This window comes from Staurois parvus, unplaced genomic scaffold (genome assembly GCF_062004578.1).
Source record: "Staurois parvus isolate SC_StPar_1 unplaced genomic scaffold, SC_StPar_1.0 ptg003098l, whole genome shotgun sequence".
Taxonomy (NCBI): domain Eukaryota; kingdom Metazoa; phylum Chordata; class Amphibia; order Anura; family Ranidae; genus Staurois; species Staurois parvus.
Genome location: NW_028320894.1, coordinates 44,671 through 50,749, shown reverse-complemented (window position 1 = coordinate 50,749; position 6,079 = coordinate 44,671).

Here is a 6,079-nt window from a genome sequence, read left to right as displayed (position 1 = left end):
TTTTCAATCATTTGTTTTGTTTATTTACTTTATTATGTTTTATGTATTTATTGATTTATATTAATTTTATATATTAATTTATTTTGTTTACATATTTATATATTTGTTTGTTTTATAGATATATTCATTTATTTTATTAATATATTTCTTATATTTATTTATTAATATGTTTTATGCACTCTTTATGCATTATATATTTATTTTTTTCTCTAATTTTTATTTATTTATTCTATTCATTTATTTTATCGTATTTATACATTTAATTCATGTATGCATTCATTTTGTGTGTGTGTTTTTTTTTTTACTTTATTTAATTTATTATATTTATTTGTTTTATAGGTGTATTCATTTATTTTCATATTTAGTATATTTATTTATTTTATTTACATATTTATTTAATTCATTTATTTTACTTATGTATTTATTTTTTTTATATATATACTTATTTATTTATTATTTTTATTTATTTGTTTGTTTGATTGTTTTATACATCTATTTTTTCATTCATTTGTTTTGTTTTTTTACTTTATTATATATTTTATGTATTTATTGGTTTATATTAATTTTATATATTAATTTATTTTGTTTACATATTTATTTATTTGTTTGTTTTATAGATATAGTCATTTATTTTATTGATATATTTCTTATATTTATTTATTAATTTGTTTTATGCACTCTTTATGCATTATATAGTTATTTTTTTCTCTAATTTTTATTTATTTATTCTATTCATTTATTTTATCGTATGTATACATTTAATTCATGTATGGATTCATTGTGTGTGTGGTTTTTTTTTTACTTTAATTTATTATATTTATTTGTTTTATAGGTGTATTCATTTATTTTCATATTTAGTATATTTATTTATTTTATTTACATATTTACTATATTTATTTATTTAATTATTCATTTATTTTACTTATGTATTTATTTTTTTATATACTTATTTATTAATTATTTTTATTTATTTATTTGTTTGATTGTTTTATACATCTATTTTTTCATTCATTTGATTTGTTTTTTTACTTTATTATATGTTTTATGTATTTATGTATTTATATTAATTTTATATATTAATTTATTTTGTTTACATATTTATTTATTTGTTTGTTTTATAGATATAGTCATTTATTTTATTGATATATTTCTTATATTTATTTATTAATTTGTTTTATGCACTCTTTATGCATTATATAGTTATTTTTTTCTCTAATTTTTATTTATTTATTCTATTCATTTATTTTATCGTATTTATACATTTAATTCATGTATGCATTCATTGTGTGTGTGTGTGGTTTTTTTTTTACTTTATTTAATTTATTATATTTATTTGTTTTATAGGTGTATTCATTTATTTTCATATTTAGTATATTTATTTATTTTATTTACATATTTACTATATTTATTTAATTATTCATTTATTTTACTTATGTATTTATTTTTTTATATACTTATTTTTTTATTATTTTTATTTATTTGTTTGTTTGATTGTTTTATACATCTATTTTTTCATTCATTTCTTTTTTTTATTTACTTTATTATATGTTTTATGTATTTATTGGCTTATATTAATTTTATATATTCATTTATTTTGTTTGCATATTTATTTATTTGTTTGTTTTATAGATATATTCATTTATTTTATTGATATATTTCTTATATTTATTTATTAATTTGTTTTATGCACTCTTTATGCATTATATATTTATTTTTTTCTCTAATTTTTATTTATTTGTTCTATTCATTTATTTTATTGTATTTATACATTTAATTCATGTATGCATTCAGTGTGTTGTTGTTTTTTATTCAATTTATTATGTTTATTCATTTATTTGTTTTAAATACTGTATGTATTCATTTCTTTTCATATTTAGTATATTTATTTAATTAATTTGCATATTTACTATATTTATTTATTCATTTATTTTATTAATTTTTTTTTATATACTTATTTTATTTATTTATTATTTTTATTTATATTCATTTTATATATTAATTTATTTTGTTTACATATTTACTGTATTTATTTTTTTATTTATTTGTTTTATAGATATATTCATTTATTTTATTGATATATTTCTTGTCTTTATTTATTTATTCAATTGTTTTATGCACTCTTTATGCATTATTTTTATTTTTTTCTCTAATTTTTATTTATTTGTTCTATTCATTTATTTTATTGTATTTATACATTTAACACTTGTATGCATTCATTGTGTTTTTTTAATTTAGTTTATTATATTTATTTGTTTTATATACTGTATGTATTCATTTATTTTCAGATTTAGTATATTTATTTATTTATTTTATTTACTATAGTCATTTCTTTTATTTATTTTTTTATTTATGTATTTATTGCTTTTTTATATACTTATTTTATTTATTTATGTATTTTTTTTTTATATATATTATTATCATTATTATTATTATTATTATTATGATACAGGATTTATATAGTGCCAACAGTTTGCTCAGCGCTTTACAATATAATGGGAGACAATACAGCACCAATACAGTTCAATACAAGAGGGATAAGGGGGCCCTGATCCTGGGAGCTTACAATCTAAGACTTATTTTATTTATTTATTGTTTTTATTTATTTTTATGTTTGATTGTTTTATACATCTATTTTTTTTCCATTTGTTGATTTTGTCTGTTTACTTTATTGAAATTTTATGTATTTATTTGTTTATATTAATTTTATATATTCATTTATTTTGTTTACATATTTACTATATTTATTTATTCTATTTATTTATTTATTTGTTTATTTTATAGATATATTCATTTATTTTATTGGCGCTGCACATTCCAATTATTTGTATTTTAGTGACATATTTCTTATATTTATTTATTCATTAATTTTGCTGATTTACTTTATTTAATTTATGTATATATTATATGTTCCTAGATTGTAAGCTCCAAGGAGCAGGGCCCTGGAGCCCCTCGTGTATTTTATTGTATTGTTACTGTGCTGTCTCATGTATTGTCTCCCCTTGTAATGTATAGCGCTGAGCGAACTGTTGGCGCTTTATAAATACTGTATAATAATAATATATAAATACTGTATAATAATAATAATAATATATAAATCCTGTATAATAATAATAATAATAATAATATGTATGTATATATTTATTATTATTTTTTTACATGAATCAATTTATTTCTTTTATTCTGATTTATTTCTGCATTATTTTATTTTATTGTATTTACTTTATTTAGGTTATTTATTTAAACAATTTTATTTTTTTTTAAGTACAGTATGTATGTATTTATTTATTAATTATTATTATTCAGGATTTATATGCCGCCAACAGTTTGCGCAACGCTTTACAAAATGAAGGCAGACATTACAGCTACAATACAATTTGGTACAAGTAGTTTATTTACTTTATTGAATTAATTTAAATTATGTATTTATTTATTCGATTTTATTTTAATTGCGTATGTCTTTGTTTATTAATTTTGCTTTCTCAATTTTCATTTTTTTTTTTTTTTTTTTTTTTTTTTAGAGTTAAACCATTTTAAAGGAAATCCTGAGATAAACATGTCCGCCATTGAGCTCCTGAAAATGCCAGTCACCTGGCTATCGGTGGCTCTGGCTTCAGTGCTTCCCGAGTCGTTGATAACCAAGGGGGTAGCATGCTGGCTCACGCGCCTTGCAGCACCGGGGTCCCGGGTTCAAATACCAGCCAAGACAATACCTGCATGGAGTTTGCATGTTCTTCCTGGGCTTTTCGCAGGCTTTCCACACTCCAAGGCCATGCTGGTAGGATAAGTGGCTCCTGTCGACATTGGCTCTCGTATGTGTGAGATAGGGACCTTGTTCGCTCCTCGGGGGCGGGGACTGATGTGAATGTACATTGGTTTGCAAAATTGTATATAAATTGAATAAAAAAAATTTAAAATTGTAATTAAAAAATCCCCAAAAAAGACAAAATGTAAAGGGTCCGGTAAGAGACTTCGTAGGATCTTTGATGTGTCAGGGAGTAAAGCCACCCGAGGAACCTTCCCATCCATCACACTTCTGGGAGTGCCCGGCGCTTGCCTCCCCCGCTGCCTTCTGTGGTTCCTTCCTCTGTACTGAGACATAAGAGGCTGCTGGAAGGTACCACAGAACACGGCGGGGGAGGCAGGCAAAGGACACTCCCAGAAGAAAGGCGAGTCGAAACTTGGCCGCCGCTCCTTCCTTGGGGTTGTTTTTTTGACCGAGGTTGTCGTGCTGAAATGGCGGTCAGGGCTGTTCGGCAGGTGTGCCGCCATCACAGGTCCGGCTGGATAGAATCATGCTGACAGGTAAAACATTCCACACAGTAATGGAGCCACACAATCCTCCATACAGAACCTTTATTCTGTCAGCAGAGACCGTTCCCCCACCGAACTCCAACCAACGCGTTTCGTCCACTGCTGGGGCCTAACCATAGGTGTGCAGCTACACTGCGTTCCCATAGAGATGGGGTGGGGGAAGTGATGGAACCCTGAGGTGCCAAGGACCAGTGCTGGGACAAGGTCATCTAGAGCCTGGGGGGCGAATATTGTGCCCCCCCTCCCCACCCCCAGATATATGAACATTATGTGTCAGCAGAAATCTCCCCACCCAATAAAATGTGAGCACTAATCTGCATTTTTACCCCCGAAGTGTAAATCCCCCCCCCCTCCTCTCAGTATAAATCCACCCCCTGATGAAATCCCTCCTACCAGTACAAATCTTTGCCCCCCCAACTCAATTTCTCTCCCCCCTTATATGCCCCCAGGACAAACCCCCCCAACACCACCACAAAAAATAAGATTCCATCCTCTACCTCTCAAATTTCCCCTTCCAGCAGAAATTCTCTCCTCCCACTCCAAATCCCCCCCCCAGCACAAATTCCCCTCCCCAATGCCAAATCCTAGCACAACCCCCCCCCCGCCCACCCTTCTATCATCCCTGCTAGCACAACCCCCCCCCCCACCAAAAAAAAAAAATCCATCCTCTACCCCTCAAATTCCCTTCCCAGCACAGATTCCCTCCCCCCACACCAAACCCCCCCCGGCACAAATTCACCTCCCCAGTGCTCCCCAATGCCCAATCCTAGCACAGTCCCCCCCTCCATCATCCCTACTAGCACAACCCCCCCCCCCCACCAAAAAAAATCATCCTCTACCCCTCAAATTCCCCCTCCCAGCACAAATTCTCCCCCCCCCCACTCCAACCCCCCCAGAACAAATTCCCTTCCTCAATGCCCAATCCTAGCACAACCCCCCTCCATCATCCCTACTAGCACAACCCCCCCAGCAAAAAAAAAAAAGGAAATTCCATCCTCTACCCCTCAAATTCCCCCTCCCAGCACAAATTCTCTCCCCCCACCTCACCCCCCCCCAGCACAAATCCCCCTCCCCAATGCCCAATCCTAGCACAACACCCCCCCCCTTCCATCATCCCTACTAGCACAACCCCCTCCCCCCCATAAAAAAAAGGAAATTCCATCCTCTACCCCTCAAATTACCCCTCCCACGGAAATTCTCTCCCCCCACCCCACCCCCCCCAGCATAAATTCCACTCCCCAATGCCCAATCCTAGCACCCCCCCCCCTTCCATCATCCCTACTAGCACAAGCCCACCCCCCCACCAAAAAAAATGCCAGCCTCTACCCCTCAAATTCCCCTCCCAGCACAAATTCTCTCCCCCCACTCCACCCCCCCAGCACAAATTCCTATCCCCAATGCTCCCCAATGCCCAATTCTAGCACAATCCCCCCCCCCCCTCTTCTATCATCCCTACTAGCACAACCCCCGTCCCCCACCCCCAACCACCACCACCTAAAACATAATTCCAGCCTCTACCCCTCAAATTCCCCTCCCAGCACGAATTCCCTCCCCCCACTCCAACCCCCCCCCCCCAGCACAAATTCCCCTCCCTAATACTCCCCAATTCCCAATCCTAGCACACCCCCCCCCCTTCCATCATCCCTACTAGCACAAATCTCACCCAAAAAAAATTCCATCCTCTACCCCTCAAATTTCCCCTCCCAGCACAAATTCTCTCCCCTGACTCCAACCCCCCCCCCCCCCCCAGCACACATTCTCCTCCCCA